Source organism: Cardiocondyla obscurior, linkage group LG20, assembly GCF_019399895.1.
Source record: "Cardiocondyla obscurior isolate alpha-2009 linkage group LG20, Cobs3.1, whole genome shotgun sequence".
Taxonomy (NCBI): domain Eukaryota; kingdom Metazoa; phylum Arthropoda; class Insecta; order Hymenoptera; family Formicidae; genus Cardiocondyla; species Cardiocondyla obscurior.
Genome location: NC_091883.1, coordinates 344,144 through 356,266, shown reverse-complemented (window position 1 = coordinate 356,266; position 12,123 = coordinate 344,144). Strand labels below are relative to the sequence as shown.

The following is a 12,123-nucleotide window of genomic DNA, read 5'->3' as shown; positions in this document are numbered from 1 at the left end:
TGATTCAATCGACGAGTTGATCAGGGTAATATCGCGGCGCTCGATCGCGTCTATCTTCTTTCCTTTATTATTCAATTTCATTCTTTTGCTTTGTCATTTTTTTTTTTTTTTGTAATAAACGGCGTGTCTGTTCACTGGATTTTTGGGGTGTCGCGTAACCTTTATTTTGTGTCGTCGTCTCCGTCTGTCCGAAAATTCCGTCTGTGATACCCCGCCCCTCTCCGATCGGATGGGCTAGCCCCCGCGCGTGACGGCCGTTTGAGTTTGCCGTGAATTATTAAGAGAACAAAATATTCGTGAATAGAATCGGCACGGCTGGGCCCGTGCCTGGCGCCCAAAACTATCGCGTTATCGGCTTACGTCGTCCCGCGCCGGGATACGGCCGAGGTACAGCGACCCCTCCTTCCTCCCTGCCCCTCGTGTCACGACGGTGCACGGATTTTCCGTCCGTGCACGGCCGTCTCTTTTTGTTCGTGACTCTCCTCCCCGAGGAGGAGAGAAAATAATCGTGACAGTATATAACAAAGTTTATAAAATTAATAATACTTATATAAATAAAAAAGAAATAAAACTTTTTAAAGATAACAATTTTAATAATTTATATTTAATAGTTTAATAAAAAATTTTTGCTCTTTCTTTCTTTTAAATCATTTACTTAAGCATAAATCAAATCGCTAACTTTATCGTATTCACTGCGCAAATATTTCTTATATATAACTTTCGAATAAAACTTTTCACGTTCTAGAGACTGTTTCATCATAATCTTCCTGGTAGAGTTTATCGCCCTTTCTTCCAATCTGAAAATAAATAAATTAGTGCATTTCACGAAATTTTCAATTAATTTCTTTTTACAGAATATTTGATGAAATATATTTTCTTTATTGCAAAAATAATGTGAGATTTGTTTAAAAAAGCGATATATGTTGATTTATTAATTTTGCTTACACCGTCAGCAGCAGTTTACTTCTGAAAGTCTGGATGAATACTTCATCCACGTTATCGTTGTCCAAATATACAAGACAAAGCGATATTTCCATTGCGGCTGTTGCTATCACGTACGTCGGAATTTCGCATAAACTTTCATCTAACATAGATAAATCGATCTACAGAAAAATACAAATAGAAATTTATTTCTGTATACATAATTTTATTCATGTGCTAAAAACTAAATCTCTGTATAATTTATACTTGTATTACCATGTAACTGCCGCAATAATAGATACGTGGGATATCGTCCGGTTTGATAATATTACATGCACAGTCTATATTTAGAGTCCAAATGTAATACGAAAGTATAGAGAATGGGTTGGCGAATAGTATTTGGAAATTGACGACGGCAAGAATTTGCTTCTCATACTGTGACAAAGCTTTTTCTCATTAGTATACATACCGTTTGAATATTTCAATATATCAGTTGCTTAAAAAAAATTATTTAGTTTTTAAATAGTATCAATAAATAAAACATGTAATAAGATAAAAAATAAGAAATTATAAATTTATTTAAATAATTGCTTAAAATTGTGATACTAACAATATTCTACTTCTACTGAAAGAAAGATTTATTACCGTTGGTACTTGAGTTTCAGATAATTCATGCTTAAGAATTATCTAAAGGCATGCCAAAGCTATTAGTTGTATATGATCAGTTTCTACTACAAGTCGATCAATAGCTCCGTTAAATAACTTGATAGTCTGATAAATCACGCTTGATGAATAATTATATTTTACCTAAAAATTGCAAGTCATAATCGATTAACAAAACTAATATCGCTTTCAATACATCCGTATCACAGTTAATAAACAGTACGTAACTATGTTACGTTTTACTTACGCCAAGACGAATCATGTATCCCACAATCAATCTTCTTTGTTCTGCGTTTACATTGTAACGCAAAAAACAGGTGGAAAGTCTCGGAATATTCTTTTCTCGCTCACGTTCTATATTGAGCACAAAATCAAGGTAATCATTTACATCTGTTTTTTTAAAGCTATTGATATTTTTCTGGTGCAACGGTTTTTCCATCGTTGAGCATTTTTCATGATGCACCTTCACGACATTCCCGAAAATTGTATTAATATATACAATAATAAAAACTAATACTGTGATAATTTTGTAATATATATATAATGCGATATACACTTCAGTATTGTTTGTACTTTTTTGTTTACCTTCGTTGGAGTCATCGGTGAGACAAGACTACTTGAGGGTGTAACAGCATTAAAATTATCTGAAATCGTACTGCTTCCTTTTTTAATTTCCATGAATTCGAATGGCATGGCTCTTACGGTATTCAATAAGCAATTTTGTGATTTTAATTTTTCAACATTTTTATTAGCTGCTTGATTTTGTACGTTAATTGATTTCTCAATTTGGAAATCCACGGATTCGACATCAGAGCTCTTCCGCAACTTAATTTTATCTTGCATTTTATTTACCTCATATTTCGGAATGGTACCAGCTGAAATAAATAATTTGTTTAATTCAGTCTGACGTATACAGCTGGGCTTGTAATATGTCGTATAATTTTACATCTATATATTTTTTTTAATTACTAACTGTGTAATTTTCTCATTTTATCTTTCCACATTTGAATGCTTGAAAACGTTCGTTTCTTAACGTCATTTGAAACAAGTTCAATCTGTCGACTACCGGAACGTACATCGTGTTGTGCCCAACTTGACGTATTTCTGCTTTCCGAAATAGCTCTATATATATATATATACTTTTAACAATAAGCATATTATTAAAAAAAAAACAACGGTTTAGTCTATTATTATAATTTAAAAAATAGAGTATAAATATGTTTACTTTTTTTCACATTTTAAACTTCGTAATTTATGCGTAGAATTACCTGCGAATTGGAAATAATTTATTCATCTGAACCATTTTATCTAAAGATGCTTGCTGACAACTGCTTGAAAAACGTGTTCTATAGAATATAAAAATATTTATAACTTTTTCACTAGCTCACCTTGAAACTTTTATTCTGGATAGATATATTAAAAAGAGAAGTTTCGAGTTTAACCATAAATTGCATTTTTAAAGCAGAACCAGCTCTTTCGCAAAGTCTTTTTTTTACCTGTGGACGACGCGTAAATCAAGATTGCTTTGAACTTCCAGTGTTTTCGTCGATAACAAATTTGTATTCGCAAGCGTCTTGCTGTCTTGCTTTGCTCTAATTTCTTTTCTGCATACGTTTTTTCGCACGCGTGAACGTGATCGGTTACTCGCTGCTTCATCATCAACGTAAATCGGAAATTTTCCTATGCTTGTGGAAGTACTTGACCCTGATGTTGTTTGAGTTGTATAATTCTCTGCTTTTAACGATAGACCTTTCTTTTTGCAGCCATCAGTCTTGCTATCGAAGAATTTGCCACTATGCACAACCTCATACATATTTTCCTTATTGATAAGCGTGACGGACTTTTTGTCCGATACTGTGCGACGATCCGATAAAACATTTTTCTCCGACATAATAAATGATGTATTAATTAAATCGAGCGCTTTAGTTATACCGGTGAAAAAGAAACTGAAAGACAACCGGAATCTTAGATATTCGGAAACACTTCTGCTGTTCGTCAGCAGCTATCGAAAGGACGACTAATGAAAGCAATTTTGAAGACCCACAAAAACTTGTCCGACTGTTTGTATACAACTTCTTATCCGTCCTATCGATATAAATAGAAATTTATAAGGCTATAAACGCGAAATAAAGTTTCAAATTAAAAAAAAAAACTGTTAACTCGTTCTAAATCATATTAAAAATAAAAATAAAAATAAAGTGTATAAAATAAAACAATTACTTTTAAACAAAATGTTCATTTTAGCGGTTAAACATCTTCAGCTGCTGCTGCTCCTGCTGTTGCTTGTTCACTTTTATCTTGACACGTTTGGAAAAGCTCTTGAACATAGAACGCTCCGTAACGTAGACGAGGAAACTGATTAACAACGCGGAGATTATTAAAAGTAGCAGTGGTATTATGTCGCCAATCTCGACCGACTTTTACGACGACTTTGCCTGTAATTAGAGACGAAAGTATTAATTTGCCTACAAGCGATAATTTGTAAAGCTAACGAACTTATACTCACTCCACTTAGCTGGACCGACCATTGCGTTTCTAACAAACGCTGCAAAATTCCGCTGTCTCTCAGCAAAAGAATTCTACCGAAATAAAATCAGATCTTATGAAAATAACATTTAATCGGGTTCATCTTAATTAATAAAAGTCTTGCGCACTTTGCGTTGATAATACCACGATACGGGCTATTCGGTTGCACAGCCATCGCTATGGTAGTTGCGTAATAACGTCCAGTGGTTCTAGCTTGCAATCGACTTTTTGCTGCAGCAATGCTGCCATGTTATCTAGCGTCATAAAGGCGTATTTGTCTTCTTAACAGACCTGTTCTAGACCATCCAGGTAATTCCTTGGCAAATTGGTTTCTTTCATTAACAATTCATCGAACAGCACGTTCATTATTTTGTCCGATGTGTTCTGTAATCCTCCTATTATAAAAAACGCGTGAGACGCCTGAATTAGTTAAAACTCGATTCAATTGTTACCGTTTAAAACTCGCGCTGATTGGTTCTCTCTTGCTTGGCTTGCTTCTCGCCAAGCGAGAGAAAATGTCAGTCGTGTATATCGGAAAATTTTAGATTGTTGTTGTTGTTAAAAAGTTCCGACTTATAAGTTTCGTCTCTTAAGTGACGAATTATTACAATTGTTCTTCTTTTACAGTATGTATGTATTTTTAAGATAACATAATAAAATAATGCTTGCTTACTCTAACGCTTTCAAGTCATTTTCTTCACATTTTTATTCCATATTTATTTATTTATTTATTTTTTTATTTTATTTATTTATTTTATTATTATTTTTTTTTAACTTGTATAAAGATGTATAACCTAATTTAAAGATACATACTGTAAAAGAAGAACAATTGTAATAATTCGTCACTAGGTTATACATCTTTATACAAGTTAAAAAAAAATAATAATAAAATAAATAAATAAAATAAAAAAATAAATAAATAAATAAATATGGAATAAAAATGTGAAGAAAATGACTTGAAAGCGTTAGAGTAAGCAAGCATTATTTTATTATGTTATCTTAAAAATACATACATACTGTAAAAGAAGAACAATTGTAATAATTCGTCACTTAAGAGACGAAACTTATAAGTCGGAACTTTTTAACAACAACAACAATCTAAAATTTTCCGATATACACGACTGACATTTTCTCTCGCTTGGCGAGAAGCAAGCCAAGCAAGAGAGAACCAATCAGCGCGAGTTTTAAACGGTAACAATTGAATCGAGTTTTAACTAATTCAGGCGTCTCACGCGTTTTTTATAATAGGAGGATTACAGAACACATCGGACAAAATAATGAACGTGCTGTTCGATGAATTGTTAATGAAAGAAACCAATTTGCCAAGGAATTACCTGGATGGTCTAGAACAGGTCTGTTAAGAAGACAAATACGCCTTTATGACGCTAGATAACATGGCAGCATTGCTGCAGCAAAAAGTCGATTGCAAGCTAGAACCACTGGACGTTATTACGCAACTACCATAGCGATGGCTGTGCAACCGAATAGCCCGTATCGTGGTATTATCAACGCAAAGTGCGCAAGACTTTTATTAATTAAGATGAACCCGATTAAATGTTATTTTCATAAGATCTGATTTTATTTCGGTAGAATTCTTTTGCTGAGAGACAGCGGAATTTTGCAGCGTTTGTTAGAAACGCAATGGTCGGTCCAGCTAAGTGGAGTGAGTATAAGTTCGTTAGCTTTACAAATTATCGCTTGTAGGCAAATTAATACTTTCGTCTCTAATTACAGGCAAAGTCGTCGTAAAAGTCGGTCGAGATTGGCGACATAATACCACTGCTACTTTTAATAATCTCCGCGTTGTTAATCAGTTTCCTCGTCTACGTTACGGAGCGTTCTATGTTCAAGAGCTTTTCCAAACGTGTCAAGATAAAAGTGAACAAGCAACAGCAGGAGCAGCAGCAGCTGAAGATGTTTAACCGCTAAAATGAACATTTTGTTTAAAAGTAATTGTTTTATTTTATACACTTTATTTTTATTTTTATTTTTAATATGATTTAGAACGAGTTAACAGTTTTTTTTTTTAATTTGAAACTTTATTTCGCGTTTATAGCCTTATAAATTTCTATTTATATCGATAGGACGGATAAGAAGTTGTATACAAACAGTCGGACAAGTTTTTGTGGGTCTTCAAAATTGCTTTCATTAGTCGTCCTTTCGATAGCTGCTGACGAACAGCAGAAGTGTTTCCGAATATCTAAGATTCCGGTTGTCTTTCAGTTTCTTTTTCACCGGTATAACTAAAGCGCTCGATTTAATTAATACATCATTTATTATGTCGGAGAAAAATGTTTTATCGGATCGTCGCACAGTATCGGACAAAAAGTCCGTCACGCTTATCAATAAGGAAAATATGTATGAGGTTGTGCATAGTGGCAAATTCTTCGATAGCAAGACTGATGGCTGCAAAAAGAAAGGTCTATCGTTAAAAGCAGAGAATTATACAACTCAAACAACATCAGGGTCAAGTACTTCCACAAGCATAGGAAAATTTCCGATTTACGTTGATGATGAAGCAGCGAGTAACCGATCACGTTCACGCGTGCGAAAAAACGTATGCAGAAAAGAAATTAGAGCAAAGCAAGACAGCAAGACGCTTGCGAATACAAATTTGTTATCGACGAAAACACTGGAAGTTCAAAGCAATCTTGATTTACGCGTCGTCCACAGGTAAAAAAAAGACTTTGCGAAAGAGCTGGTTCTGCTTTAAAAATGCAATTTATGGTTAAACTCGAAACTTCTCTTTTTAATATATCTATCCAGAATAAAAGTTTCAAGGTGAGCTAGTGAAAAAGTTATAAATATTTTTATATTCTATAGAACACGTTTTTCAAGCAGTTGTCAGCAAGCATCTTTAGATAAAATGGTTCAGATGAATAAATTATTTCCAATTCGCAGGTAATTCTACGCATAAATTACGAAGTTTAAAATGTGAAAAAAAGTAAACATATTTATACTCTATTTTTTAAATTATAATAATAGACTAAACCGTTGTTTTTTTTTTAATAATATGCTTATTGTTAAAAGTATATATATATATATAGAGCTATTTCGGAAAGCAGAAATACGTCAAGTTGGGCACAACACGATGTACGTTCCGGTAGTCGACAGATTGAACTTGTTTCAAATGACGTTAAGAAACGAACGTTTTCAAGCATTCAAATGTGGAAAGATAAAATGAGAAAATTACACAGTTAGTAATTAAAAAAAATATATAGATGTAAAATTATACGACATATTACAAGCCCAGCTGTATACGTCAGACTGAATTAAACAAATTATTTATTTCAGCTGGTACCATTCCGAAATATGAGGTAAATAAAATGCAAGATAAAATTAAGTTGCGGAAGAGCTCTGATGTCGAATCCGTGGATTTCCAAATTGAGAAATCAATTAACGTACAAAATCAAGCAGCTAATAAAAATGTTGAAAAATTAAAATCACAAAATTGCTTATTGAATACCGTAAGAGCCATGCCATTCGAATTCATGGAAATTAAAAAAGGAAGCAGTACGATTTCAGATAATTTTAATGCTGTTACACCCTCAAGTAGTCTTGTCTCACCGATGACTCCAACGAAGGTAAACAAAAAAGTACAAACAATACTGAAGTGTATATCGCATTATATATATATTACAAAATTATCACAGTATTAGTTTTTATTATTGTATATATTAATACAATTTTCGGGAATGTCGTGAAGGTGCATCATGAAAAATGCTCAACGATGGAAAAACCGTTGCACCAGAAAAATATCAATAGCTTTAAAAAAACAGATGTAAATGATTACCTTGATTTTGTGCTCAATATAGAACGTGAGCGAGAAAAGAATATTCCGAGACTTTCCACCTGTTTTTTGCGTTACAATGTAAACGCAGAACAAAGAAGATTGATTGTGGGATACATGATTCGTCTTGGCGTAAGTAAAACGTAACATAGTTACGTACTGTTTATTAACTGTGATACGGATGTATTGAAAGCGATATTAGTTTTGTTAATCGATTATGACTTGCAATTTTTAGGTAAAATATAATTATTCATCAAGCGTGATTTATCAGACTATCAAGTTATTTAACGGAGCTATTGATCGACTTGTAGTAGAAACTGATCATATACAACTAATAGCTTTGGCATGCCTTTAGATAATTCTTAAGCATGAATTATCTGAAACTCAAGTACCAACGGTAATAAATCTTTCTTTCAGTAGAAGTAGAATATTGTTAGTATCACAATTTTAAGCAATTATTTAAATAAATTTATAATTTCTTATTTTTTATCTTATTACATGTTTTATTTATTGATACTATTTAAAAAAACTAAATAATTTTTTTTTAAGCAACTGATATATTGAAATATTCAAACGGTATGTATACTAATGAGAAAAAAGCTTTGTCACAGTATGAGAAGCAAATTCTTGCCGTCGTCAATTTCCAAATACTATTCGCCAACCCATTCTCTATACTTTCGTATTACATTTGGACTCTAAATATAGACTGTGCATGTAATATTATCAAACCGGACGATATCCCACGTATCTATTATTGCGGCAGTTACATGGTAATACAAGTATAAATTATACAGAGATTTAGTTTTTAGCACATGAATAAAATTATGTATACAGAAATAAATTTCTATTTGTATTTTTCTGTAGATCGATTTATCTATGTTAGATGAAAGTTTATGCGAAATTCCGACGTACGTGATAGCAACAGCCGCAATGGAAATATCGCTTTGTCTTGTATATTTGGACAACGATAACGTGGATGAAGTATTCATCCAGACTTTCAGAAGTAAACTGCTGCTGACGGTGTAAGCAAAATTAATAAATCAACATATATCGCTTTTTTAAACAAATCTCACATTATTTTTGCAATAAAGAAAATATATTTCATCAAATATTCTGTAAAAGAAATTAATTGAAAATTTCGTGAAATGCACTAATTTATTTATTTTCAGATTGGAAGAAAGGGCGATAAACTCTACCAGGAAGATTATGATGAAACAGTCTCTAGAACGTGAAAAGTTTTATTCGAAAGTTATATATAAGAAATATTTGCGCAGTGAATACGATAAAGTTAGCGATTTGATTTATGCTTAAGTAAATGATTTAAAAGAAAGAAAGAGCAAAAATTTTTTATTAAACTATTAAATATAAATTATTAAAATTGTTATCTTTAAAAAGTTTTATTTCTTTTTTATTTATATAAGTATTATTAATTTTATAAACTTTGTTATATACTGTCACGATTATTTTCTCTCCTCCTCGGGGAGGAGAGTCACGAACAAAAAGAGACGGCCGTGCACGGACGGAAAATCCGTGCACCGTCGTGACACGAGGGGCAGGGAGGAAGGAGGGGTCGCTGTACCTCGGCCGTATCCCGGCGCGGGACGACGTAAGCCGATAACGCGATAGTTTTGGGCGCCAGGCACGGGCCCAGCCGTGCCGATTCTATTCACGAATATTTTGTTCTCTTAATAATTCACGGCAAACTCAAACGGCCGTCACGCGCGGGGGCTAGCCCATCCGATCGGAGAGGGGCGGGGTATCACAGACGGAATTTTCGGACAGACGGAGACGACGACACAAAATAAAGGTTACGCGACACCCCAAAAATCCAGTGAACAGACACGCCGTTTATTACAAAAAAAAAAAATGACAAAGCAAAGAATGAAATTGAATAATAAAGGAAAGAAGATAGACGCGATCGAGCGCCGCGATATTACCCTGATCAACTCGTCGATTGAATCATACCAAAACCGCTAACAATTAATTCATTTAGAGCTCGCGTTTTCTTAACCATCCCGCGTTGGCCTTGACTGTTTTGGTGCCGGCCACGCGTCTCCCTTGCACGCGGCGTGTCTCCGCGGGACACCACAACACAAAAGAATGTACGCGAAAAATCGCCTGTCGCAAACGAGATCGTGTGATTTCTTTTCCGACCTCGGCCGCTGCCGAGGGCTCTCCGTGCGGACGCGACGTACGACAGTTTCACAAATAATCGAATTAACCAGCGCAAACAAACCGTCCTGGTGTGTCTCGCGGGGCCCAACCACCGGACTTTAGACGCCCGTCGGCTGCCACTCGCTAACGTTACGTCCTTGCCTCGCGACAAGGGTCCACCAAAATAATCTAACGGGCCCGCGTGCCCGTTTTACGTGGCCGGGTATCGTCCAAATCCGCGTCGGTCTCCCCGGGAAGCAAAGGGCTGTACAATATAATAATTCCGCAATGCGGGTGGAAGATCTCACCGAATAAGCACGTCTTGACCTCTTAAGTCGTCCTCGCTCTCTCTCGCACTCTCTCTCTTGCTCTCGCTCGCCTCAGTCGTCTCGGCTCACTCTCGCTATCGCTCGCTAATTCTCGCCGATCATCCGTCTATTACGCAGGTCTACACGGAAGAGAGCGAGGACCGCGCGAATTTTCGGCACGAGACCTGGCGTATCCCTACTCTCGCGCCTCACGGATTTTTCCGCGCTACGTTGCCGATTTTCCGCGAAAGCCGCTGCCCTCACAGAGCCCTATCGGTACTAGCCGATTGACGCGGGTTTCGGATAGTCCGTTGTCGCAACAATTCTTCCGCCGGTGGTTTTCGGCGTGGAAAGGTGCAGGCGACAAGCCTCCTCCACGGTTCTCGGGATGGGTGGCCTCCCATCCTGGGCCCGTATCCGGTCACCCCTTTCTTCCGGAAGTCGGCGCCCCCGCCCATGGCCCGCTCCTCTCGGCGAGGATAGTCGACATCTCGGCAACATACGGTAATAACATGATCCAAAAATCGCGACCATTACTCTCGGTTTCGACATCAATCAAAAAGAAAACCCCTGGGGGCTTCCGCGACCCCTCCCCGCTCTCGTCTCTTCGCGACTTCCTTAGCGCCACTGCGCTTTTGTGACGGCCGCGGGGAGCTGCACCGAAGCAGCTAAAGCCGCCACGTCACACACTTAATCCATCCATTAAACCAAGATGGGAAACATATACAAAATATATTGTTCGTTTAAGAAAATAAACAAATTAATTGATTTTTTTTATTAAACAAATCGTTTCTTGTACATCTACGTAACTTGTTTAGTTCAAAATGTATAAAAATTTTTAATTACCACGAAACTATTAGGTCGTCTTTATATTTGTAAATTAAATTAATATATCAATGTTGCAACAAAATATTTTGAAAATATATAGAAATAATAATTATATTTTGAAATAAATAATTTAGTCAAGTACTTTTCATACGCTTTAACAAACTCACTTGAGTGAATAAACTCTTACGTATTTAATGTAATTAAAGATTTGTTAGATTTACTAAATTTTTCTGTAACAAAATGCATTAGGTTCAAATAACTATATTTTTTTCTCAGCGTGACCATTTTAGCGTCCTACCACTTCCAGGGGCGAAAATATTGACGAAAAACGAAAAAAAAAAATTTTGAAAATCTGACCACGTGACGTCGTGCGGTGACGTCAGCAGATGCCCGTGACAATTTTTAGCGTCCTACTTTCAAAGGCGGAAATATTGACGAAAAACAAAAAAAAGTTTTTAAAATGACCACGTGACGTCGTGCGGTGACGTCAGCAGATGCCCACGTGACAATTTTAGCGTCCTACACCCTCAGGGGCGGAGATATTAACGAAAACAAAATAAAAGTTTTAAAATTTGACCACGTGACGTCGTGCGGTGACGTCAGCAGATGCCCACGTGACAATTTTTAGCGTCCTACCACCAGGGGCAAAAAATATTGACGAAAAACGAAAAAAAAATTTTTGAAAATCTGACCACGTGACGTCGTGCGGTGACGTCAGCTGATGCCCACGTGACTATTTTCAGCGTTTTACTTCAACCAGAAGCAGAGATATTGACAAAAAACAAAAAAAAAATTTATTAAAATCTGGCAAAGAATCATCGTGCGGTGACGTCAGCAAATGCTCACGTGACTATTTTCAACGTTCTACTTTCACCAAAAGCAGAGATATTGACAAAAATCAATAAAAAATTCTTTTTTTATCTGGCAACGTTT

The 12,123-nt window shown here is 35.7% G+C and overlaps 1 long non-coding RNA gene and 1 pseudogene across 2 annotated transcripts; one reads left to right on the top strand and one right to left on the bottom strand.

Annotated features, from left to right (window-relative positions):
* Window positions 1-891: 891 nt before the first annotated feature.
* On the bottom strand, window positions 892-4,494 carry LOC139110442 (uncharacterized; annotated as a pseudogene).
* An 875-nt stretch (window positions 4,495-5,369) lies between these two features.
* Window positions 5,370-6,933, top strand: LOC139110346 (uncharacterized). 2 transcript variants are annotated; one of them, XR_011546986.1, is made up of 4 exons: window positions 5,370-5,625; window positions 5,701-5,773; window positions 5,845-6,059; window positions 6,195-6,933. It is a non-coding gene; the product is annotated as an uncharacterized lncRNA (long non-coding RNA). The 2 variants fall into 2 exon arrangements; XR_011546985.1 differs by lacking the exon at window positions 6,195-6,933 and having other exon boundaries at window positions 5,845-6,180.
* Window positions 6,934-12,123: the final 5,190 nt, after the last annotated feature.